This window comes from Seriola aureovittata, chromosome 8, assembly GCF_021018895.1.
Source record: "Seriola aureovittata isolate HTS-2021-v1 ecotype China chromosome 8, ASM2101889v1, whole genome shotgun sequence".
NCBI lineage: Eukaryota > Metazoa > Chordata > Actinopteri > Carangiformes > Carangidae > Seriola > Seriola aureovittata.
Window position 1 is genome coordinate 5394767 of NC_079371.1, and position 27853 is coordinate 5422619.

The window sequence follows — 27853 nt, forward strand, 5'->3', positions numbered from 1 at the left end:
CAGTGTTGCAGCTCCTCTCCTGTGAAATGATGTTTGGGTGCAGCGGTGAGTGACTCTGAGTTCACACACTGAAGCTGGAAAGATGCAGACATTCACTAAGCTCCAACAGCAGTGTAGGAAAAATTCAGCTGCAGCTTCTCATTTTTAGCCGGTGCTGAGTGTCACTTGTACTGGTTAAAATGACAAACATCTCCAGTGGTAGGCTATACGTCAAATCAGCTCTCACTAATTAATGTTAATTTTGTCAGTAACATGCTGACAGGCCTAAATTAAACTTGTCTGTTGTTGGTTTGTGTGCTGTCGGCATGCCACTGTCAGTATTTGTCAAACATAGTTTGTGAGGGAAGAAGCTCCACTCTGTAAAACCACTGTACAAGCACGTGTGACCTGAGTGTTTCTTTAGTTTTAACAAATCCAACAGAGTGAGACGTAAGATCTGCTCAACTGAAATTCTGTTCATATCAATTTAAGCTTACAAGCTTTATATTTTTATAACCACGACCTACAGTATTTGCATCAAGAAGCTCATAATAAATACGGTGTGTAGTCTACAGCTGTGTTAAAACTGTGCCAGATTACACAGGCTGTTTAATCAACATTTAAGTAACATAAATATAAGTGTCACGCTGGACCAATATTGGATTGGGATCCAGGCCAAAAAAACGGATTAGTTTAACCCTGCTGTATATAATGTACTGACACCTTCATATGTGGTTAGCAGTCCTTGAGATGAACATCTGTAGGTTTATATGGGAGGAGATGGAGGCCAAGGACAAGAACAGCTTTGTTTTCATTAGAACAGTTTGAATTTGCCAACTAATCACACATGGTGTCCATCTAACTGGACTACATCAGTGTTGCTTGTGTTGGTCAAACCACATCTGCCAATCACTTGAAAATATTCAAGGATTCCATGCAAAAAGAGGAATCAGCAGAGGTACAGTGTCAAGAGGCAAATGTCTGGGGCCCCCAACATGTGAAGGGCACATTTTGCAATGACATCTATAAACCCCCTTAAACCTCCCATTAAGGCACTGTGCACGGCTGCTGCCCCAAAACCCCTGATGATGTGTGCTGTAGCCAGCATCTACCGACATCGGTAAATTGTACCTTCTAACATAGCCTGCATGTGAGCTGTTGAGGAAACATGGAAATTGAAGCTACTCCTGATCGTCTACATGTGAGGCATTTAGGGGAACATATAGTCTGCAAACATTGATTTTTTTCCTCCATATTTCATTAATAATGTTACCCTTTATGGCAATTAAACAATCAAAATGATTAGTCATTCTAAAATTGCAATATCTAGTTCAATATCTGAGTAATTTATTACACACCAAAAGAAATTTGGCAATCATGTCAAAGAGTCTTACTTATTTTAAGTAACTGCATCATGTCAATGACATAAATGTAAAAACATCTAAATAATCAGGTGATGTACATTAATTCAAACAGAACAGACAAACCCTGAGGTATGATTTAAGTTAAATTATGACATAATGGGCTTCGTGGTGAATGAGGTCTCTATGTGTAAATGCATGGTACCACACTGTCTGCTCCTCTGAAGCTCTCTCTCTGCACTCTTATCTCTTTGTAGTGGTAGACTGTTTTTCATTCAGGGTTTCTTCAATGTATAATGAATGTATTTCTGCCCCCCCCCCACCCCACACACACAATCACTTTTATCTGTATACACACGCTCAGCGCAGACAGCATACCCCACTCTCTCTTCTTCTTCTGCTGTTTCTGCTCTTTGTTGCTCCTACATTTACTCTCTCTCCTCCCATTCTGCCTCTTTTTTTTCTCTGCAGAGGGGAAGCTGTAAAAGCAGCCACGGCTTCAAACACAATACTCCGTCTCGGGGAAAAAAAAGAGGAGAGTGGTTAAATAATAAAAGAAAAGAAAACACTGCTCTTTAGTCAGGGGAAAATTAATTGAGAGGAGACATGACTATGTATCAACCAAAGCTGTAGTCGCCTATCACCACTCAACTACGCTGTTCTGAAAATGTTTTCGCCACCTAAGAGTTATCACTTTAAACTGCTGTATGGGGTCAACACAGGGGGCCTTACAAAGTAAAACCTTGTTTCAAAAACTGAGACATACAATGAAAAAGAAAAAAAAAACCTTGAAACTGTTGCTTTTCATCTTAGATCACTGGGTAATGGCTGTGAGGTCTTTGGGATTGAAATAAAGAGGTAAAAAGCTACAAAAAAATAGATGTAGCAGCTCTGTCAAGGCCTGGCAGGACACAACAAACAGACTCATGCTCAGGCACCAAATAGCATATGGGCAAGTGGTGCTAAATAGCTAGAGCGCTGTGCAATGACAGCATTTGGCGTACTGCAGGGCTCGAGCTGAGGCTAATGGCTTCAACAGCGTACAGAATGTGGAGGTGCTGTCGCTGGTAATCCCGTCGGGAATTGGGGCCATTATGGAGATGCAGTCGGTAGTGCCCTTGGCCAGCTCTCTGTAACGTGGCGAGTGACCTCTAAGCACAGGCAAGGCAATTAATGGCAAATGAAATCCATGGAAGAGAGCTGATTGGATTATTTTGGTTGCCTCTGCGGGTAAGGGTAAAATGAGGAGGGAGATACGGCTTATGGAGCTGTATAGCACATAGAGGGAAGCCTATTTTTGCCCCAATTACTGCTCTGTTGCTGTTTGTGTCTTATAGACAGACTAGGTAGCGGTCCATGATATATTGTAGGTCTCAGGGTGAGCACAAACTGTTTGTTGTCATGGTTCAGAAAGCTTTGGATACAGCAACATCAAACCGGCAGACTTCAAAGCTCTGTGTCGTCATCAGAGAGAATTCCCTTCTCTTTGTCATCTGTGTGCCGTCTTATACCCCAAATCTCTCCTTCAACCTAAAGCCCTAAAATTCAACATATTCCACTGTTTGGAAGCAAAAAGCAGCACTGCGTGCAAACACAACCCTATACTTACAGTTCCTGTGACATTGGCAGAACGATCAGGGTCAACACTTGCAGCCTCCCTCCTGTTCTCCATCTGTAGCCTTTGGCTCACAATTTTCCCTCACTTAGTTTTAAGAGTTCACCTCCTGAATATGTATGGTGTCTTTAGTTAGAGGTACTATACATCTTCAGGGCATTTATCCAAAGCCTGCTGTACTTCAAAAGCATGCATATATAGTATGTTCTTGGAAAAACGTATTTGCATAGGTTATCTATGTATTTATATAGAATCTGATTCCCGTATAGCAGCATGTTTTGCATTTCATTGGACTGGGCATGGTTTTCAATAAGCAGAAAGGTCAAATGTGCCGGCAGTGAATAATTTCTCATTTGAATGCTGATGTAAATGGGTGTGTTTGTGTTTGATCCACTGCGTGATCTCGTAGTAAAAAAGACAAACACATCTGTTCAAATTTGTGGAGCCAGAACACTGTGCAGAGCATAGTACAGGGGATGCTTTGTGACTTGAATGTCACAGGACACATATTCTGACCATTATATTTAAAATTAGCACTGGCATCTCTGACATTTGCATAATGCATGTTCAGAATGCCAGTTCTGATGAGGGAGAATGACATGCTAATGAAGGGGCACCATGATTCATTCATATTCGTGAGTCTTAAAGAATTTCATGATTCTAGGAGGCTCACAGACATCCAGACAAACACAAGTAGTATTTTTAAATCAGGAAACACTCTGAGCCTTCAGTATTTTACCTATGCCCCCTTCACACTGGACAAAAAAACCTGCTAACATCAGGCTTTTGTCGCCAATGTGAAAGGGCACTCCCAGGTAAAATGACTCTGCAGTAATCATTGGTATTTATCAGCTCCAGTCCCGTTTGGCAGTGATGTAAACCGGACACCGGGTGAACACGCTAAATTTCACCCCTTTTCTGTGCTGTGGCATCTTTCCGAGCACAAACACTGTAAACAGACCTGACACCTGCCCAGCACGGTGCTATTAAACCAGAAACGCCACAGCTATACCTTATTCTTACAGTCTCTACACAGAGGCCCAAAATAAGGAAAGGAGCTATTGTAAGTTTTGCTATTGCTACAGAGCCAGCATTAGCATTAACAGCTGTTTACTTGTCTACTTTCTTACAGAAGCTGCTGACACAGAGGAGGGAACTCATCGCTCCCTGCGTCTGACCAGCTCTCTATGCAGCTGGTCCAAAGGTTCAAAGTAGCGTTCCTCCAGTCACAAATCATTTTGTTACCTACAGGTTACAGCTGACCTTTGCGTCAGTCAGGAGCAGAGTGACTATCCCTGTAGACATCCCTTAAGAGTTATCCTTGGAGACAGTACTCATCAAACCTGGACGAAGTACAGGAAGAGAAGCACCGAGAGAGAAGAAGAAAAAAAAGTTTTTAATTGCTTCTTTGTTGTTTTTGTTTTGTTTCATTATTTCATGATAAATATAATGAATTTAAGTAGAAGCATTTAAGACAGTGTCTGACAAACATGGGTTTTATATTACAATTACATCCCATATGATTCTACATTTTTCAGTAGCCTAATGATCTTGAAAATAATAACACATGGCACGACCAGATAAAATATGTGCTGACTGTGCCACAAGCGTGTATGGTAAAAAGGGTGAGGACCAAGCAAATAAAGCTCTGGGTTAAATCCCTGGCAGCATTGCCTCAGGCTTTCCAATGAAAACACAACTGGGACTGTTTGCAGGAAGGATGTAACTGAGGGATCTTGCCCAGAGGGGGGGATTTGATCTCCTTGCTGGACATCTACATCTCCAGACCAACAGCAGGAGGTAACAATGTCAAGAAATAAAGAAAAAAAAATCTGGCTCAAGAGACTCAGCTTCAGATCAAAGATTGACAACAAGAGAAACATTTTTATAATGTGCGCAGAAAACTTTCAGTTGTGTGACTCACCCCTTCAGAGCCAGTAGCTCCCGTCGCCTTGAAAGACTGAACTTGTTAAGTCGAAGGAGGAGAGTTTAAGCGCATGCATCAGGGCTGTAATTATGTTTCTACAACCCATCAGTGCTCTGCATATTGCCCTGGGAGGTAGATGTGAGACACAGATGAAGGACGGTCCCTCCCCAGTCACTTGTTCACTGCATAAATTTCCATATGGAACCTCTGGTAATCATTGTAACACCCAAATTTTAAGCCTCAGAGTTTGTTTTCATCTTTGAAATACATTACAATAAACTGCAGCAGAAAGATGTGCATTTCTCATTCTTCATTTTGTTCTTTGTAGAATCTAGAAATGTTAGATAAATGATTGTAATGAAAACAAACCATCGAGCACCTACTCTAGCAGTGTTTATGCATTTTGATATGAAGGGAGCTGATCAGTTTTAGGAGGTGATTTTGGTATTTTTCATGGTAGACAGTGGGTGAATGTGTGTGTATATATATATATATATATATATTACAAAACTCAGATGTAAACACAAGCTTTGCCTTGTATGTCTTAATAAATGCCCTGAACGACAAGCTTCTCATATTGTGCAGCAGTGTATGGAGGAACACCTCCTGTTTAAACATCGCCTCTGCATAAACAAACATTGAGGCTAAACCCATTCTAGTCTAGGTAAGCTACGTTTTCATTAGTGAATGCATCCCTGTTTTTACTTTTTTTTTTTAATATATTTCAATATTGGTAATGCACATTTTATAGTCCCGGCAGGCCAGGACAGAAAGTGTCATTTATCAGTTTGCCTGTGAACATCAAATCTATTCACAGTCACAGTATGTCTCAAAATCTCTTCACAGTCACAGTATGTCTCAAACTGCCAATAAACTTTGATACAAACTGATGCAAATTCTTGTTCTGCTAAAACTTTAGTTGTTTTTTGACCCTCATCATAACGAACAATGGCATGCTGGATAAAAAGTTACTTTGACGATGCTGGTCTTTGTTCCAAACTGAAATTGTTCTCTGGTCATTGTTTGTACAGAACTGAAGTCCATTCTGTTTCCTGTCTTTTCCATTTGGCCTCTGCCCAAATCTAGACATCAATACAACTGTTCTTAAACCATTTACATTTTATACTTAAACATATATCATCAGCCTGGTTGGCTTAACTTTTCTTATCACAAACATTATGAACAACCAATGCTAAGAAGTGTATTGATCAAATCCAGGTCTGCAAGAAATTCCATGTTGCTAATATGGATATTACTGATGCTACACAGTGAAAAAACATATTTCTCCAATTTTGGGGATTTATCTATAAAAGTGAAGGAATAAAAATCCCTTTATGGGTTGAGAAAATATCCTTACTTCTTAAGATAGCCTAATTAAACCATTTAAAAACCCACTGAAAGCAGAAAACAGCTATTTTTGTTACTTCTACAACACATTTTGAAGTTTCAATCATATAATGCAGGATAATTCCATCCAAATCCAAAAGAGTGTTTAATGTGGATGTACTGCTACAGTATATTGTGTTGGGATTCTTGTTTCTAAGATAAGTTAAGTAGCACTGTTTTATCTTGCGGTGCTGTGATTACAGAACAGAACACAGAAAAACATTGCATTATTTTAGACCCTGTCAGTAAGTAGACTATGAAGTCATGCTTGAAAATATAAGTCGCAATCGAACGTGTAATGAAATATAGTTTGATAAGAATGAAGATATTACTGCAGTAAATTAGAATTCTCATTTCACCGTTAGATGAACTGAGTTTTAGTTATGAACATATATTAAAAGGGAGAGGGAGACAGAAGAAAATAAAGAGAATAATGATTCCATTTCAGCAATTCACTTGACTTTATTGGTAAATATATCTGATACAGAATGAAGCTTTGTGCTGACAGGGTTTACTTTCCATCAGATGAATGGATAATTTTATTTGCCAAATACCAGGTTAGTTTATTGATGACAGAAAATAAAATTATGTGACTAAGAGACCAAACTAATGCACATCAAGAAAATTAAAATCTGGCAGTTTAGTTTCAAACTGTAATCCATTATGCTGTATTTGTAATTTTAAACCACTTCAGATTTCCATCTAGCAGTAGTAGTAGGAATAATAATAATAATAATCTTTACTTAGCACTTTTTGTAGTGCTCTACAACAAAGAAATTAAATGCATCATGTGCATCAAATGAAAAGACATTAAAGATTAAGACAAATTAAAAATGGATTACATAGAAGGCATAAAATCGTTAAGACATCAATATAACAGCATATAAAAGAAATGCTGAGCAGAGCATAAGTGTGGAGCAAAGTGCAACATTTCAGAGCTAGTTGAATGCTAAGGTAAAGACATAAGTTTTAAGCTTTCTTTTAAATATGCTTAGTGAGCTGGCTTCTCTGATATCTATGGGTAGTGTGTTCCATAGCTTCTGGCCGTAACTGACAAAGGCTGCATCCCCAACTTCCATACAGCTGTTGCTGGGAACCTTCAATAAACCAGAAGTAGATGATCTTAGTGTTCTTTGAGGTATATAGGAAATCAGAGAATTAACAATATTGCCTGGTCTTTGCCCATTAAGGCCTTTGTGTACAAGGAGGAGGACCTTAAAATCAATTCTAAATGTAACAGGAAGCCGCAGGGCGGTTAAAACTAAAACTGGGCTGGGTCTAATACATTTACTGCAAGTGAAGAATTGGTCCCAATTTATTTTATGATGTAATAGATGTTTTTATAAGTGTTATATTAGTTCTGTCTGGAAAATACATTTTGACATCCATCTCAACACCCAATAATGTACAGTAATTGAGTGATTGGTATCGAACAATTATCATCTCAACCTCATAATAAAGATTTATCATGGTCATATTGTTGCATGTCCCCCAGCCCTTCTCTCTGGCTACCAGTTGTAAGGTGGTCTTGTTTAAAAAAAAAAAAGCCACTGTTTCCTGTCATGTAATTCCCCAGTCAACCCTCACGAAACCTGCTCGGCCCCTGCAGGGTGGAAATAACTACCCGGAGATACTGAGCGAGATAAAGAAAACCTAATTTCCATCATTGACTGTGATTTCTGTTTCACTCCTCCTGACAGCTGGATGAGAATTGAGAGGTAGCAGCCCATAAATCAATGCACCAGAGAGTGCGCCTCAAGACAATACTTTCATGGCACACTGCAGTCACAATGTTAAATTGGCTGGATGAGGACAAAGGCGCAAGGAAGATTCAATACCTTTCATGTAGCCTGGAGGCCAGAACAATGACAGCGGCACAAGCTTGTACGGAACAAGATCCCTTTGAGTGAATTTCGAAGACTTTCACCGTCACACTGATAAAGTGAGTTCAATGGGCACAACTCCTGGGTCTTTACTACAAATACAAATTCAATATGTTTTAGTACATAATAAAAAGGTAATGTTTCTCCTATGTATGTATGTATGTATCTATCTTGGTGGCAAATTCACCAAGTTTGGGGTTCTGTGTACTTGACTATCACACTCAGTTTTGGTGAGTGGCACTGCTGAAACTAAGCTCCACTGTGGCTCCGTTGTTTCACAGTTTGGATTTTCTGGCTCTAGAAATGGAAAAGATCACAGTGAGCCAAAATGAAACCTAATGGATCCAAAATGGTCCTTCAGAAACATTTTGAGAATCTCACAATGCTCTACATCCACGTTTTGCATGTATTAAAAAAGTGCTGTATAAAAGCAGAAAACATGCAATATACAAAAGAAAAAGAGCAATACAATGTGCACGGGACCAGAGAATGAGTTTCCATGCATTCTTAGTCAAGTTAAAGTAATATTTTTCTTGTCCTTGCATCTGAGCCTGAGGGGAAAAGACTACAATTCCCCTTTGAATCTGCTAGGGACAGAGCAAAAAAAAAAAGAAAAAAAAAGCCAAAGGTGTAAAAAGAAAAACTTCTCTAATAAATTTTATAACAAATGCCAAAAGTTAATAAATTGTAATAAAATAAACTAGAAAAAAGTAGATACAAAAATTAAGGCCTAAATAAGCAATGAAGAAAGTAAAGTTTCAACTTGACACAGCATAACTATACAGACCTAATCTTGCAAATGACACACCAGAGGGTTATATACACTGTGTGTAGTGTCATTATTTTGAACATTTTTGGTGTAATATGTAACGAAATATAAAGAAATACCAACACTGGTGGACAACAGTTGATGCAACTGCCACAGACTCCCAAGCTAGAAAGGTTGAAGAGACTTTGCCTCAGGGGCCAAGTCAACACAGTGACACCACCTTGAGGGTTTATAGCAGCAACAAAAACTAGCTGGTGGACTGTGAATTCTCAGATGCTCCATGCAGCTGTGCAGTAGACAGCTGTGCTAGACTGTGTTAGTAACAGCAAGCTCCCAGTCAGCCCCTTTGGCAGGAACCTGATAAACCTTCATTACTAACAAATCATGTCATATGTTGTCTTTAAAGTAGGCTACACACAACAGGCTCAACCTTGCTGGTTGATGATGAAGAAAAATGACAACTTGATTTCTTCCTGTTTACAGAGAAGTTTTTATACAGAGTGCAGCTATAACTTCCTGTAGGTACACACCATGTTAAGCACAGAAATTGGTGAGTCTCAATAATAAACTGTCTAACAAATCAGCAGCCAGCAGACACCAGGACATCAACCACAACCTCAGATAGACAGACAGCAACTGATTACAGTCAAGACTTCAACTCACAATGTTCACATAACAAGAGCACAAGATCTCCCTGGGTGTGGATGATACACAAATCTGTGGAGAGATGTTGTGCCAGTCTTCACAGATGATTCGTGACAGCTGCTCTTTGCTGAGCTTTGCTTCTGCTTTAAAATACTCCAAAGGCATTCTGTTGGCCAGGTGATAGTTTTCACTTCTTCATTCTTTGCAGTGTGGAGTGGTATCATTGTCCTGTTGGAAAATTCATCCCCTGCTAAACTTCATGAGACTGTGAGTGAGTCATATTTTCATTCAGTATTTGGGTAAATAAACCTGCATTCACAGTACCATCTGTAAATGTCATCTCCCCTACACCTTGTGCACTCACACAGCCCCATATCAGCACACTCCCACCTCCATGTTTCACCAGTCGGCACTGTGCAGTCACTGTGGTAGTCTCCTGGCCAGGTCCACACCAAACATGCTGGACTCCATCTGATTCAAACTAATTTATTTTGGTTTCTTCTGACCAAAGAATGTGCTGCCAGCATTAATCAGTCCTCATTTCATGTTCTTTGGCAAAGTTTAATCTTGCAGTTTTAAGCTGTTCTGCAAGCAGTGTGTTTGATAGAGGTTGACTTCATGCAAAGTACTTCACGCTGTCTGATCAGTCACTGAAACACCGATTTCCACAGATAATCCTTGTGTCAAGTCAGAAGCAGATACCCATGTGTTCTTCAGTGCAAGGAATACTGAATTGCGTGTGGTGTCATTTTATAATAATTGGCAACTACACCTTCTGTTATTGATAGTATGACTCTTCCTATGCCATGTTTTGGCTTACGTTCAGTAGCCCACTGATGTTGTTGTTCTTCTCCATCTTTGAAGTCTCACAATGTGGTTTCTTACAGGCACTTCCTCACCATGTGGAGCCATGTTGCACAAGACACAACACAGGCCAAGATTGAGAAAGCTGTGGTGGTCCTGGATTATTTTATAACCTTGTTCATGCATTTAGACTTAACTGGAATTAAGAGGTACAATCACTAATGATGTAGTGACCACAGGTAAACTGATTTTTGCTACATTGAGGTTGTAATTTGATTTACTTTCCATGCAGTCCATCTAACCTGTTTTTAATTTATGTGGGTTTATGTTTAAAAAAAAAAACAAACATAAATCCACCCACCTGGACGAACCATCCAACCTTGCAGAATTTGGTTTCGCTGAGTGTTTACCTGAAATTTGCTATATTTTTTATTAGATCACTCATAAAACATTGGGTGGTAATAAAAACCATGATGATTTTTTTATGACTGCAGTTTTACATTAAATGGAGATATTCTAGCTCTCTCATCCTTCCCCTCAATATAGAGCCTGATATACTGTGTTTGCTATCTGTGAAAACTTTGGCATCTTGACTACAATTTAAAGAAAAGTTCTGCAGCTTTAATCAAGCTTGCCCTCATATCAAGACTCTTGACCTACAGGTATGCATGACAGGGCTGAGGAGGTTAAAATAGATGGGGTGTTGTCTAGTGCAGCTTCCCATCTACTGAGTTGGTCGCATTAGTCATTCATTCTGCTCCAGGCACTGAATCTCAACAACTGGTCCAAAGTCACGCTGAGCCTCATAATTCAAATGCAATCAATTGAACTGGGTGTTTACACTGGCCTTCTAGAAGGCCATGAGTCCATGCAGTGACTTTCTGAAAGTTTACAGTAGCTGCTCTTTCAGATCTCCATCAGACTCTCAGCTGGAGCCCATGAGAGCTAATTCTGATTCATCTGTTTTCTCACCTCATTACCTTTTTTTCATACTTCTATGCTCTGAGGGAGAGATTTTTTTCTTTCGATTCTACAGCATTTTGATGTAAAGTCTAAGAAGAGGCAAAAAAAATGTCCAGCTCCTCCTGGAGGCTATGCCAATTAGGCATTCAGGAAACTGTCGAGGCAAAAAGATGAGTTCTAAGACGTCCTGGGGTGTGTGGACCACCTGCCTCAGCAGCTTCCCAACCCATATGTCTCCTGGAGGCATGAGCTCACATTACCCATGATGCACAGAGTTCAAGCTGACAAGAAGTGGTGAATTTAGGAATATAAGCTGGAAATAAATGAATAAATAGATCATTTTAGAACTGTTACATGAATTTGTGGCTGTTAAATGCAAAAAGTATTGGAAATGTGCCCTGCAGAATCAACCAATGTGAACATTATTTCTATGGAAAGTGAAATGGATTTCGGATAATAACTTACAAATTCAATGGAATTTGTTCCACTACGTCCGTGGCTAAATCGATTTGAAAATGAAGTTAATGATGGACACTAAATTGATTATAGGATTATAGCAAAGATGATTTTTGACCAAAGAAATCACTTAGACATACAGTATGTGTCTTTTGGATCCAAATCAACTCAAGTACCATAAGATGAGAGAATGAACAGACTGTACTGAGAGCAGCGAACCTACCTTCTTACCTACCATGGTTACTATAATAACGGTCATGGATTGAATAGGTTTAGGTGCTAAAACTACTTAGTTAAGTTTCGGAAAAGATTGTGATTTGGGTTGAAATAAGTACTTCCTCAAAATTAAACAATCTGTGTTGTCATGGTTACAATAATAACAACGTAGTTAACTAATAGAAAAAAAACTATTACTTTGACATGGGAATCAAACACCGCTCTCCTGTGTCATATTACTGTGTTTTGTTGACGCAACCATCCACTACAACTTCCTCCTGACACTGACTCGCTCTCTATACCACATCACCGCATTTTTCCCTTTGCTCCTGTCATTCTTACTACGGTCGCTAGATGTCGCCTAGCAACAAAACGTAAATATAAGTCTTAATAACCTGCTGCACAAACAACCTACAGGCTCGTGTTTTACAGGACAGTCTCGCCCAGGCAGGTATGCATCTTTACTTCAGTTGATTCTCTTGCTTTTGTTGACTGTCCGTTTAGTGCTGTCAAAGACTTGATATCCACCAAAAAAGTAGCCTTCAGTAAAAGTTGCCAAGTTCCTAACCTCAGTAATCTCACGGCAGCCTTGGCAGTGCGTCCAATACCCTCTTCTCTGACTACCTCATCCGAATGTGCAATTAACCGAGGTTGTCATCCATGGCCAGAAGTGTCAGTCAACAGTGCAGGTCTGCCACAAATAAATTAGCCCTCACGGTACCTCTGTGCTCCACACATCAAATATCACATGACTAATTGGACACTTGAAAGACAATGAGAAGACAATGCAAGTTGAATGTTGTCTCTCAGAAAGTGAAAGTGCATAATTGGAATGCAAAACACAAACCCTGAGGGAGCCATCTCCACCTGAGTGCCTCCCTGGTATATTTATTAACCTTTCTCTCATCAACAGATGATGAACTTGAACTTCTCCGAAGACCTTTCGGTGTTATCTGCTAACTATGCAGGAGGAAGTCGGGGGGCAATAGAGTTCACCCACAGCTTTGAGACCTGGCAGTGAGAAGGCCACGGGTTGAATGTCAGAAAGTTTGAAAGTTTCTCAGCTTCAGCTGCCCTGGTGTCAGGTGTGGATAATGGCACGTCAAATACCCATTTGCAAGTTGTTGCAGCTTTTTTGGTACCGAACACAAATTCATGAGCCTCCGAGAGCTCCTCTCAGTGCGAATAAAAGAGGGGTGGGGTGGGAGGGAACAGGGGGAAAGATTGATGCGCCTCTCTCCTTCATGTCTCACTGCCTCCCATGGCTGAATGAAAATCCTGCCCATCAAAAGCAGAGCCGGACAACAGAGCAGCTGCACCCGATTTTTAAATGAGCGCTCGTTCCTCTGTTGCTGAGTCTTTGATGCATGAACGACTTCTCTGTCAGCCTGATAAAACAATTCAGATATAGTTCAGTGAATCGAAGTTCTGCTGTTGTACTAATAACTGGGCACGACTGTTTTCAGGCCAGACTGTACACTGTTCCAAATGGTGCCGAGTTTGATGTGCTCTACATGTTCAAAATACCTCTGCAGCACTTACAGCAGAGTAAAGCACCAGAAAGCCACAAAAGGTGAACAGCAGCTTTGAGATTACAAACACAACATCAATGACGTGGTGAAAGCAAATAAGAATTTCTCCCTGAACAGCTATTATCAGTGTCCTTGAATAAAGAATTTTTTGTGTTTGCTTCCATTTTTCATTAGTTGAAATAAAAGATTTCATACTTATCTGTCCACACTGACATTTTATTTCTCTAAAACTTTGTTCACAAATGTGTTTAAATCCCTGTTAGTAAGCACTTCTCTTTTAAGACCATCCATCCATCTATCTGACAGGTGTGGCACATCAAGATGTTGATTATACAACGTGGTTATTGCACAGGTGTGCCTTGGGCTGGTCACAGTAAAAGCACAGCTTTGTACTGCAAAACGATCCACACTGAACTACTCCCTAAGAGTTTTTGTGGTGTAAAACAATGTCCTGCTTCTTCTGTCTTTGGTCCTGAGAGAGGACAGTCATTATCTACATGAGGTTGCTTTTCTGGAAAACATGAACAGGTTGTTTTAAAGCATTTGTACAAACATGAAACGGTCGTTGCAAACTGTCGTTGCTCCAAAACAATGTTCTGTGTTCAACTGATAAAGTTTTCTATCGGCTGCAGTGACTGTGATGGTAGCAAAGGAGGAAGCCATGTGACACTGTTAGAGGGCAACAAAGTTGATGTTTGGAGGAAGCCAGGATGGATGGATGGATGGATGGATAAACAAAACATCAAGGACAGATCACTGTTTCCATTTTCCATCTGACAGGTAAGGTTCTTTTTCTTTTTTAAGCAAGCCGTAGTCATTCCTTCCATTAATTAACTACATTTATTATTGTAACCATGATGATGAAAGTCCCCTAACCTTAATAAAATAGTCATGTTTTACTCAAACCACAATCTTTCCCTAAACCTAACCAAGTTGTTTTGTTGCCAAAAAAACAACATGTTTCCATTCCAGCTGAAAGTTCAAGGGGCTTCTGGAGGATAATGGTTAAGATGGATACCACAATTGACAGTTCAATTCCTGGCCAGGCGACTTCTGTTGTAAGTCATATCCCTCTCCCTCTGCGCCATTTCGTGTCTCTATAGATGCTCAGTGGTAAAACAAAATCTGAATGAGAAAAAAAAACTTCTTGCAATGAGCAACCATCTTTTTTCTTTTTTTTTTTTTAAATTACGTTAAATATGGCAAGAGGACATTATGTTTTGCCTATAACTTTTGGATTTCTCTATATAAAGTAAAATGATCAATAGATATCTAAACAATAAATTCTGAGTTTAACACTTGGGACAAAATAATGACATCATCCTGTCTCTGCTGTTCAGTTCAGAGAGGGACACTTTTTATAAAATCAGAAGAAGAGAAGGACAAAATATTATACAGCTCCCTAAGGGACCCTTCCACAATGAGACAACATGTATTTTAAGAGCCTTGGTACATTAATTTCCCATTTTCCTCTCAATCATATCTCCCTGCCTGTGTTTGGACTGAGTGTGCTCCACGGGGAATCGATTAAATTATGCAGGGGAACAAATTGATACTCTGAGCTAAAGGTGGTCCTTATCATTAATTTCCCTCCTCTTCATTATCCTGTTATGATTCAAATGAATAATTGAAAATTCAATATCGTCACTGTCACCCAAAATGTCTCTGGGCGCAATGTCGACCCTTCGTTTTTAGGCATTAAGGGACGTCACGGGTGAAGCAGGCTGAAAAGAATCAGGGCGCAGCGGTTGGATTCACAGTTTTGCTTTTATCCGTCTCATTACTAATTCTTTCAAATCTTATTTTTTAATTGCCACTGCTGTCGCCAGTGTAGCGGAGTCGCTGATCAAATGATAGAATCTTGATTAAAAGAATTCCCACTGTTTTCAAGGCTGTTTTTTTGGCGTGTTTTCCAAGTGAAGATTTTCACCAGCCTCATAAAAATGTGCATATATTCTTGGCCTTTATACTCCCTTATTTTGTGTTACTGCATTCAGTCAGAAGAGAGTGCATGTATTTTACATTTATCCACTTGTTGAGCTAATGTTACCATGCGAATTGTTCAAAATGTGTGCGTAAATTAGGCAAATGTGCAGTAGGGTTTAGTTCTTTTTTTTAGGGTTAGGACATGTTTGCTTAGTTTTGACATACATTTCCGTCCTTTCATTTCAGTCTCATTACCTTGCAACATTAATGTTATCCCACTTAGGGGTTTGGGGCAGTGGCAGCACCCCAGTGGGAGGTGTCATTGAAAAATGTGCCAATATCAGGGGCAGTCCAGGGCCTCTTTAACCCTTAGGTGCCCCAAATGTTTGCCTGGTTTGTCGCTCCTCTCTGGAAACCTCTGGGTGTATCAGGCGTCAGATACACAGACAATATTCATTAATACCATCAGTTCATCTTCAATCTTGTTGTCGTTCTCCACTCAGCAAATCCCATGACCATAGGTGAGGGTTGGAAAGAGGACTGACTGATAAATCTAGAGCTTCGCCTTTAGGTTCAGCTTCTTTTTCAACATGTTCAATACAGTGCCTGCATTACTCATGACACCGAATCATTTCACATTCTGTCTTATCCTCACATGTGAAAAATACCTTGAAATCCTTGGCAGCTTCTTCCTCCGACTGTGTTTATCATGTATGTATCTGTTTAAGATTTGAAAGGCATTTCAATTACTTCTTTAAAGGATGAAATTTGCAGTTTTCTGGACACAAACATCATATCATAACAAACCCACATTTGGTGACAGTATTGTACAGTTGAGCCAGAGATATTTAAAGGTATCTCAGGCTACACAAAGACTGCTGAAGGGACTGATCGATGAGAAAGGAGCAGTGGGCGTTGGTCAACGAGGGAGTCACAAGCTGTGCTGCAGCAATACATCATTTTGGGTTTTAAATCTTTCCCACACCCACTACATATTGACACATTGGGTGATACATGGTTACAGGGTACTCAGGATGTTTCCAGAGCAAAGTGTATGGATTTTTTTCTCTCTTCATAGACAGCAGCACCCATGCCCTTTCAACCACACTAGTATTCTGGTAAATAATTTATTTACCCTCTTTCCTGCAGGAGCTCAAGTATAAGTAGGCCAACATGTCTGACGCTGTGGTTAAACACCTCCTCCGGCCTGCTGGTGGTAATTCCGTGCATTAAGCTTCATTGCATTAGATATTAAATAGCTCTCTTTCGGCTCTGCAGTTGGAGCTTTGATGCCAGGTTTGCTCAGCGTTTTGATCTCAGAACACAGAAGCCTGCAAAAAAGCTGGTTTGGCAGTAGTGATCAGTTCAGATGGTGGATAAGGGGAAAAAAAAAAATCATCCCCAATGTGAAGACCCAGATAAACCAACACTGATCACAAGCTGGAAGGTAGTCTGTCGCTCCCAGTCAGGGAAACTCCTCTCAGTCTGTCTGCTTGTTGTTGTGTAAGAGTTGTGAAGACAGATAGATCATGCAATTATCATTCCTGTTTTCTTGTCTGGGTTTAATATATATATACAGATTATTATATATATATATATATAAATACATTTTAATTCTTTAGCTAACCTCTTATTTAATTTCCAAATTGAAATGGCAATAAAAACGGAAACCAGATATTCTTTTATTGCTGAAATATACTACTTTTTCATAATATGTGGGTTACACTCAACAAGAGTAATATGGGTATAATCCTCCTAATGGCTTTAAAAGCATTCAACACCCACTAATGCCATTAGAATTTCTCAGCATGGTGTGTGGATGATTAATCAAAACTGTGTCCCAATTCAGGGGCCGCATCCTTCAGAGGACACGGGTCACGAAGCTGTGGCCCTTTGTAGCCGTTGTAGACCATGAAGGCTGAACCGAAATCTACGGTCTATGGAGGATTTTTTTCTTCGTGTCACCAGCTGTGCTCGCCCTTACAGTTGCGTCGCAATGCACAGCTCCTGTAGCCTAGCAACCTTGACAACACGATAAGTGTGGGTTTTTTTTGTTTGTTTTTTTTTACAAAAACTTGAAATTTTAAGGCTCATGGTTTTAATAGTTGTACCCTTAGCTGTTGAACTGAGTTGAAACCCTTTAAAAGTGTAATCCCCAGGCTCTCTGTCAGTGTATGCTTTCATTACTGGTGCACAATGAATCTCGGGATAAGTTGAGCCATGAAGGATTCACCCATTGGATCTGTTGTTGCCCAGGAAACGAAGGCCGCATTTCTTGGCCACATTTGAAGGAGCCTTCGAAATGGGAGAGCCCAATCGCGCCGCTGTGACGCAATCAGTATTCAAATGCAGCCTCTGAAGGATGCGGCACTTGAATTGGGACACAGCAAAAAGATACAGGCTTTCTCTGCCGAACTATAGATACTGTATCTACAAGGCTACTAAGATGATAATTTATAGTTCCACAGAGGTTACTGAAATATTTAGGTTATTTTAGAATCAACCAAGCCTAACCTAAACCTGTCAAATGAATATAAGTTGTCAACATTTGTGTTACTGGAGAGTTCATTTTAAATACACTGTATAGAATCTCCATCTTAACAAGTAAGCTCTATGTAAATCCAGAGTATGTCAGAGTATGTTATTTCAACATAAATCCAAGTTTTCAAGGAATGTTACAGCTTGAAAAACAAAAGAGTAAATGTGCTGCAGTAGAATGAAGAAAAATGAAACAGGACTTTAGAAATGGGATGAAACAATCTGATTAGCGATGGTGATGAACATTTGAAGAATACAATTACAGACTAAATGGACTTGATGAGGGAGATTGTTTGCAGTATTTTTGATTTCATAGTTTCAGAGTGAAGCTAATTTGAAAAAGCAGATGAATCAGATGATTTGTTTTACTCTTTTCAGGTGAAAAAACCTCAAGGCTGTTTAATATTTACTCTGTTATGAGGTAGACACCCAGAAAACCACCACCCAGAAACAAACACACTTTTGCAACAAGATCTTCTTATACTTTTGGATAAATTCCCATTCACTGAGGTGAAAGTGGGTATCGCACATTTGTGGTTATTGTTTTTTTTCTTCAAAGAGATACCTGATATTTCATAAAAGATGAATCTCAGCAACTACACCAGCAGTACTATGTTTATAAAATATATCAGTACTATAGCAGGTCCATTCAAAGTGTAAAAGTACAGTCACTTGCGCACTTGGATCAATGTGTCAGTTTTCTCCTTCTTTTGCACAGCAATAATTCTCCAATCAGCATGTGACAAGATATGAAAAAAAAAGAGGAAAAAACTTGGCAGCTGTCACACATCATCAGGGAGGGGGAACCAGACGTCTTAAGGGTCCATCATAGAAATTTAATAAGATCCTCTCGGTACGCCGTCACAGTTTTGTCACAGCTGGACTCTGAGCGGTTCAGTGCCCTCGCTGGGGAACTCTCACTATAAATCTTATTATTTGTGCATTTATGGCTAACTATGGCACACCACATGACTGCAGTTAGCCAAATGCTTTGGTTAGCCGTGGGGAATTCAAGCAAAATCACAAGCAAAACAGTGTTCTGCTAGATGAGCTGCTTCTTTCATTCCAGCCCAGAACATCCACCTCCCCTTTTTATTATAACAGGATAAATAGTAAATAGAGAGCTATGACTTATTCAGCATGACGGTGTCTCACTCTGACATATTTTACTACACAACGCTGGAGGTGTTTGAGGAACCGTGCAGTACCAGGGACAAGTACATGGGTGCCTTCCACATCAATGTTTCAGGATCTCTTCACTCCACTGGTCCCTGCAGACGCTGGGGCACTGCTCTCTGCTCTCTGCTGCTGCTTTGCCACCAGCAGACACACACTATATATAGATTCAGAGCTGGTGTGAGGGGGGAGACACCATGTTCTCTACTGCACATTCTGCAACCAGAGAAGATGCAAACAGTGACTTCTTTTATTATATGCAGAAGAATGTAATAATAAACTTGCATGTTAATACCAGATAACTCAAAGGACCATTTAAAATGATCGACAAAACTAGGTCGAAACCTACTCTTAAGTCACTAATGCTTGCCTTCAGAGTGACTTCTGGGTCTGCGCCCATCTACTGGAACTCAGTAATAAAGCCTTATGTTGCTTCTCGCCCACCGCTTTCCTCTAAGGAACATCATCTGGCACCGCTCTCGTCTGTGGTGGTGGAACAAGCTACCGAATTCTACCAGAGCAGGGGTGTCCTTCTCTATATTCAACAATCTCTTGAAAACTCATCTCTTCGGAGACTACCTCCTCTCCTAATCACTCACATGCGTAACTAGCACTTACTACGCAATTTCAGTGCACACCTGTTTCCAAGGCCAAGAATGAACTCTCATTTCAACCTTTAAGCCACAATGAACAAGACGTCCTTAAAAACAGAAATTTGCAGATCTACAGTCCATTAACAATTGGTCAACTCCATCTGCTGAGGAAGATGGAAAAGCCAACATGGAAAAGAAATCCTTAAAATGCTCAGAAAAAATGTAAATATACTCATTGATCTTTCAACTGGGCAAACTCCAATTGCTGTTTTGTTAACTATTAAAAATGCATTTGAAATTGAATTCATTGATTTATTTTTTAACATTCGAGAGGCCTGGTTGGATACTGTAAGTACATTATAAAGAAGGATGGATTTCATGACCCCTGCAGCATTTAATTACGCATGATTGTTAAACACTTGATTATAATCAAGATAATTATGGATGAACTGAATATTTATAAGGCCTAAGAATAGACCATCATGGAAAGATACTGGTGTAAGTAAGTACCAAATGAGATTTAAATGAGCAGGCTAATTAAATATCTAAGAGGACTGTCTTCATGATGGCACAGAGTGTGAAATGTTATTTCTAATTAAAGTATATATGTATGTACCTTGTGCCACAAGGTCTGCTGCACTGACATGAAACAAATAAAAATAAGTTGGGATAATTCTTTTCAAATTCTGACTGTCATTTAAGTTCTTAGAAATAAGATTTTGGAGTAAAGTGAACCATATTTCAGTCTACAGGAGAAGAAACACTGTAAATGTGTAAGAGTGCAGCTCTTCACTCACGCTTTACATCAGTGTCTGGATCATGAATTTACAGTTTTTAAATTTATTTTGTATATTTCTACCTCACAGTATGATGATCCTCAGATTGGATCCCTCTGTGACCCCCTGACACTTCCTGTTTGCGAAACAAGAATCAATCAAAAGCAAGTCTAGACATTATGAATAGCAGCTGCAAGAAACACAGAGCGATCTAATCAGCCTCACAGAGAGGCAAGTTGAAACTGGGTGTCAGGCCACAACCGGTGACAGAGGCCCCCTCGAGGTTAATCTGAACTTTCAAAGAAATCCAATTAAAAACGCAGACACTAAAGAGACAAACACTCGCAGGGCATCTTTTGTATAACACTGCTTCTGTACAAGGAAAAATAAGGTATTTTCTCACCATGACACCTGGGGAAATGGGGTCTGGTTGCTGTGGCTATTACAAAAGTCAGCGTTTCCCTTTGTGCAGCAGAAATGTGGAGTCTGCCCCGACACAAAGACTCTGTTTATTAGCTCAGTTTGTTTTCATGGGGTCACATCTTTCTCTAGAGACAATAGAAAGAAAGATAAAACCACAGTAGTATCCACCATTAAAGTCTAATACAATGGGAGCAGCTTCTTTCTGAGAACATTTCAGACCAAACCTTCAAAATGTTTCCTTTTATGATCCGAAATACTTTTTATCCAAGCATCTTGTACCTACTGAGGCAAGACAATACAAATGAAAATAATAAAAATGTTAACTAATGGATATCACCAAAAGGTGAATACTTACACTGAGTTTTCTGAAATGTCAATATTGCAGGAATGTGGCCTGCTTTTAAGTTAATGGAAATATTGCATGCATTGGTTGAATTTGTGTGAGCGCTGCAATTGCAAGATCTGTGATTCCTGGATTCTGTTAAGTGTGCTGCGATGTCTGTGGGCTCTTTGATACTCCAATTGGTTTTATGGGGACTGTAAGTGCTAAAGTGCCATTTCTTCCCTTTTTTCCATATCCCAATTATAACCCCTCACACCATTCCTTTTCCCCATTTTGTTGACAGTTGAGCAAGTGGAGCGTAGCTTTTCTTACTTCACCCTACCCCATGTATGTGCAGCTCTCATGTTGCATGGCAGTTCACTTGATAATTTGGTGCAGTGCTCACCCGGTCTACCCCAACCTCTCTGTTTCTATTTTAGGTGCAATTTGCACTGTGAGACTCTCTATTGTTGCACAATCCACTGAGAAAATTGCATGCGTTTCAGGTGCAGTAACCACAATTTAAAGCATTCAAGTAAACTCGCAGGTTTCGCTGGCATAATGAGCAATCTTATCCTCAACTCATAATAACACTCAGATAGTTGAATGTGTTTAATAAAAAACCATGTCGCCCTTCAGTTGGCTTTTAAATAAGGAAAATTTATGATTTTTTTGTCACCTTCATTTGGCCCTAATAAGGAAAAAAACCTAAGGTGTGATGTAAGGTTCACTACTGCATGTTTTAGCTATATGAACAGTGACTGAGACTTAACAACTATATTATGTCCGTTTCATCTGCCCTCATCATTTCTGGGTCAGAAAATCCACCTGCATTCCCAGAATATCCTCTTGAACATCAGCACAGCTGTCTTTTCCACCTTTGTCTGCTGATTCCTGGCAAAGCTAAATATCTGTCTGGTGTCACAGATAAGTAGCATGCCGAAAAAAATAAATCCTTGTCCTATTTTCTTCTCCAACTGGAAAAGTTAAAGAGTTCTCACTAATTGTAAGTGGACTGTCCTAGTTTATAATGAGTCTTTTCATAATTCAAAAAGTAGCACATTAGTAAAATCAAGTAACTTTAGATTTAGATTACGTGTTTTTTATTATCCAGATAATGATGGATGTAGAGATTTCTGGAGTATTTTTTTCTCCCGTTCATGGACTTGTTCATGCCATATTTTACACTTACTCTGATGCTTTATTTGAAGCGTTGATATCCATAAGAAGATATATTTGTGGTTTTAAGAACCAAAAACCAGCTCAATGTAGTTTTATATCTCCTCTCTCAGGCTTCTCTCTAGACATTCTCTAAGTCAATGAGCCTGACTGTTTTTTTCTGAATGATCGAATGAAAATATAACAGATTTCAGGTAAACACTCGGAGAAACCAAACCCTGCGAGGTTTGATGGTGGGTCCAGGTGGGCTGGGCTTGGGGCATAGCTGAGTGTGGTGAGTGTTTCATTGTGACATCACAAAGTTAAAGAAGTCCTGATGGTTCATTTTTAAGGCTGTTTCTGAAAAAGTGTGCATTTCACTGTGGACTGAACAGTTTGATACTTTCACAGTATTAATATAGAAGCTAGACCTGCTTTGTAATCAAAGAAGACATGGAAATCTCATTTAATACAATATGGAGCCTTTAATACTGAGCTGTCCTAGAGCATACAAATGAAATGCTGTATTTGAATGTTGAAATTCAGTGGGGTTAACCATTTATGGTAGAGCTGGTATATTACAGTACTTAAAGTAAGTGGGAATCTGCATTTTAAGCACACAGCTCTCATGCATGAATATCACGCATTGACAAGAATCACAAATTAAATGACCTTCTCTTTAAGCCACTGACTTTACACTGAACATCACGAGTTGGCCAGCTCTGCTTCTTGCACAAAAGCTGGCATTTCAATTTCAAAGCTGGCCATTTGCTTGAAGCAGCAGAGGGTCCCTCTGCATAAATCTTGGCCCATCTCTTGACTGTGGAACAAATGAGTGTCTTAAATTAAATTTGAGACAATTAGGCTGCCTGCTATATGTAATTGGTTTTCTGGATGGATCAAACAGTCACAACTCAGGCCTGGATGAGAGGAAATGTGGGCGGGGTAAGAAACACAACAAGGGAAGATGGGCTGAGGAGTCCCAGATGTTTCATCAAACACTTTGCTAATAAGATATCACAGTGTTTCCACTGGGAACCAACACAGCCTCTTTCCCAGACTCGCATTTCCTCCTCTTCTCTTTCCCCCTCCTCTCTACATGGGCGAGGCCTTGATGGCCTGTAAATTTCTGTAAAAGCTGATGACCCTTCTCACATGATCAAATTAGAGGCCTGCCTGTCTGCTGTGAGAAACTGGATGTCAAAAAAATTCCTGCTCCTAAATTGAGATAAAAAATTGAGATGCTGGTCGTGGGCCTGACTCGGAATAGGCACCAGTTTGATTATTTATCAGTAACTCTTGACAACTTTGTGATTCTCAAAGTCTGACAGCCAAGAACCTGCGTTTGATCATTCTCTGTCTTTTGATCAGGACATTAAAGATATCAGCAAGACTGCCTTTTTCCACTGAAGTAGCACAGCTAAAAGTTGTTCTTTTCTGTCTACGGCAGATGCTGAGACCCTAATTCACACCTTTCTTTCATGCTGACTGGATTATTGTACCGTTTGATTTTCAGACCTGCCACACACTCGTACTGAAGAGTCTTCAAATGGTTCAGAATGCTGCAGCTAGATTTTGACTAATCTGACCACATTACACCAATTTTAGCTCCCCTGCAGGTCAGATCAGACTTGAAAGTGCTTCTAATGACTTCCAAAATCATAAATGGACAGGGCCCCATCATTTCTGTCTGATCTCCTACAACCCTTTACTCCATCCTGTGCTCTTAGCTCTCAGAATACTGTCCCCAGTACAACCTCCCTGCTCACATCAGACTGTCTGACTCCGGTGGGGCCTTTAAATCCAAACTTAAGACTCATCTTTATGCCTTAACCTTCAGTTAGTGTCTTTTTCTTTGATTACTTCAGGCCTGGTACCCATTACCGTTCCCCCACCAGCGAGTCAGGGTCCAAGTCTCAATTAATCCACTAAACCTAGTAAGTTGAGTGTAGTCCCTGTTGTCCTGCTGATGAGATTACTGTAACCGCTGCATCTCTCTAACCCTCTGTTTGTTTATTCCCTCAAGCACATGAGCGTCCAGGCTGTGTTCCTACCCTTCTCTCTCGTTCTCCCTCTATCCCCTGTCTCTATTTTCTCCTCGCTGTCTTCTCTTGTCACTCAGGCTCTCTGCGCTGGACCATCAGGCATCCTGGGACCTCTCGTCCTCTCCTGATGCCTCATCCCAGATGTTTTGGATCTGATCTTTGTCCTCCAGGAGTCCCAGCCTCCTCCTTGTCTTCCTCTGTGTGTCTGTTTCCTTCTCCGAGATGTGTGAATGATTTTGCCTCTTATGCGTTTGTGTAGTCTGTCCTCTTTAAGGTTATTCATGGTGGGGAGAAAGTGATGTAGTTCAGGTCTTATCTGTTGGCAACACCTGGAAGTTGCTCAATAATCCTCCCAGATCATACTCTTCATGAGTGTTTTCAATCTATAATGTTGTCATACTGATTGTCCATACCGTGAAACCACTATGGTACTCTATTCTGCACACATTACATTTTTTTGGGGTGGAGGGGGAGTTTTTCCTTGTCCGTTCGAAGGTCATAGAATGGAGGGTGTCGTAAGGCTGTTCAGATTGTTTAGCCCCTTGAAGCAAATTTATGGTTTGTGATATTGCGCCATACAGTATATAAATAAAATTTAACTTGACATAAAGAACGTGATTTACTTTTACACCACCCTCTGCCACGGCTGCTTTAGAGTCAAAATTCAGATGTCAGGCTCAGAGCATTACCCTCTGTTATCAAATTTCCATAGATGACTGGCAGTTCAATTTTGCAGCCCAGCAGAGCTTATTCCAAAAGAGCCCTTCCTGGCAAGTACAGCTCCAGATTTAGTCCAGCGTGCTGTAATATTTAGTGCATTGTGTTTGAAAGTAATAAGACCATGCAGGGGAAAAGACCCAAAACAAACCTGTGATGTCACACTACAAACAGGCCTGTTTATGAACAGAGTACAGTTTTAGCAGGGGCCGGCAACTCATGGATGGGAACATCCTGCAGAGGTCTGCAGCTCATTTTTGCTTACACACTTTGCCAAGCTGGGTCAGGTATTAAATATTCCTAATAAAACTTCAAGGGTATTTGTAGCACTCGTATCAACCAATATGACACTTATAAAGCTACTGGACCAGTTCTAGGTTCGACTAGAATAAATTCACTCAGTCCAATGAATAGCCCTGCAGGTAATGAAAATACAAATCCATCTCTATTTTCCTCCTTTGAGTTCTTTTACTTTGGTTAGTAATAGTTTAATTCATGAGATCCACCCAGGCTGGATGGCTTGTTCTTATTCTTAAGTTCTTTACCCATATTGGTTCTGTTTGCTTGAGTTAACTCTTTTTTCCTCCCTTGACACGTGAAACAAGACTTCACAGTTTCCAAATCAAAACTGAATGGACATTACTGTACCCAAAATCATAACACTTGAAAATTATGAATACAAAATACAGTATGAATGTGACGCTCAAACCAGTTCAAGTGCAGTTAGCTATGACTTCCAATTCAATTCAGTTCAAAGAGAATAGTTCCAACACTCGCACCGCTGTGGCAGCAAGTTCAATGGATACTGGCAGTGTGACCTCTCACTGGTGCAATGATGAATCCTTACCTTTAACAAAGTAGTTGCGGGTTTGGCTCGCCATCTTGTTTCTTGTGTGTGTGTCCCCCAGATGCAGCCAAAGAATCTTCACTCAAAACTTCAAGCAAGAGCAAAAAAAACCCGACCTGTACAACAGGTCATAAAGTAAATGATTCACTCTATTTATATAAGTGAAATTAGTAAAGTATCACAATCACTGTGTGTCATAAAGTTACTGCTGCGTCGTTTAATTAGACCTGAAAAATGGCGACATAATGGTAAGTTTCTGATCTCACACATTCGTCTCCTATATATAATTAACTCAACCTTTTCCGACAAACAAAATGTACATTCTTATTTAGCTTATACAATAAACTCCAAATTATTAACTGGCCACAGTCAGTATTTATGGTTTCCTCCACACACAGTCAATAGCGCTTAGCTAGCATTAGCTTTCACAAGTGCATAACAACATCACAAACACAATCCCAATAAAACGATTTTAAACTCACCAAAAACCGTTATAGCCAAATTAAATATGGCTTCCAGGTAGACGTTATTTTTCAGGTTCTAATTCAGTAATTGTAAGAGTATTTTCCCCGTTAATTTCTCTGCTCCGTTTCCTTGTTTGTTTACTCTGCTCCCCGCATAGTTTTTACGTTTACGTTGTCACAAGAGCAAAGGTCACCTAGTCTCTTAAAGGGGAAACGTCATTACAATTTTTTATAGGCATACTTTTAATTGTGCCCAGTAAATTATTATCAGCTATTTTTAAATTGCTCTTATTTAATGTAACATACACATTCTTAACTCATTTATTCGTATTTAATTTATAAAATTAAATACGAATAAATGAGTTAAGCTAATGAATTAGCCTATTTATAATTGTTTATTTATGTCGTTTTAATGTGGGTTACACATTATTCACAGAATCCTAAAATTTCCACAATTTGACTACAGTGCATGCTGTTGATTTTGACCTATTTTTCTTTAATGAAACTTAGGACAGTGTTTATGATTGAACTTTTGCTAACGCTAAGCCCACTCACACCTTTCATTTTCACTTCAAAGGTGTGAAAAGTGTGGGTCAGGAATCAGAGGGTGTCAACCACTGATCAGTGGCTTCCAGTTTGCATTGCGAATTGTCCTTTTGCAAGATACTGAACCCCAAATTGCCCCCAATGTATCATCGTGATGTGTGAGTGTGAGTGTAGTAATGGCAGAGAAGGCGGCATGTGTCCCATGAAGGCTTAATACTAACTGCAGTGGCTGAGGTTCAAGTCTGACCTGTGGCCCTTTGCTGTATGTCATCCCCCCTCTCTCTCTTTGACTTTCCTGTCTCTCTCTCACTGTCGCTATCAGAATAAAGGCATAAATGCCCTAAAAAAGGTAAGAAATGGTAAAAAGAAAGCGGCATGTATTGTAGAGTTGTTGATGAGACTAGAAAAGCCCTCTATAAGTGCAGTTCATTCACCAACCAACTGTGCCACAATATTTGTGAGCCAGTCATCTTGTGGCTGTCAAACTGTGCTTCGACATGGACATAAACCACTGTCTTTATTTCCCTGTGTTGACACACATAAACTCTCCTGAAAACCATGAATCTTACCACGTGCTCTCCAGATCGGCAGATCCTGGCAGGTTAAAAAGAACTTACTGTTTAATAATCTTACCAAAATACATGACTGGAAAAAGGCAATTAAGATGATATAAATCCAACAATATTATATTCAGGCTACCAGATGCACTGACCTGCATCACCATAAACAAACAACTACATTTCTGAGCCGTATTAGTTGGATGTGCACCACAGCTGGTTTCACAGT

At 39.8% G+C, this 27853-nt stretch overlaps 1 long non-coding RNA gene across 3 annotated transcripts; it reads right to left on the reverse strand.

Annotated features, from left to right (window-relative positions):
- Nucleotides 1–6768: 6768 nt before the first annotated feature.
- On the reverse strand, nt 6769–26678 carry LOC130173201 (uncharacterized). 3 transcript variants are annotated; one of them, XR_008828378.1, is made up of 5 exons: nt 26540–26678; nt 26058–26173; nt 20949–21093; nt 20629–20681; nt 18098–19392 (listed from the first exon to the last, which is right to left on the reverse strand). It is a non-coding gene; the product is annotated as an uncharacterized LOC130173201 (long non-coding RNA). The 3 variants fall into 3 exon arrangements; XR_008828377.1 differs by lacking the exons at nt 18098–19392; nt 20629–20681; nt 20949–21093 and adding an exon at nt 6769–7365; XR_008828379.1 differs by lacking the exons at nt 18098–19392; nt 20629–20681; nt 20949–21093 and adding an exon at nt 22936–23268.
- Between the last annotated feature and the right edge of the window lie 1175 nt (nt 26679–27853).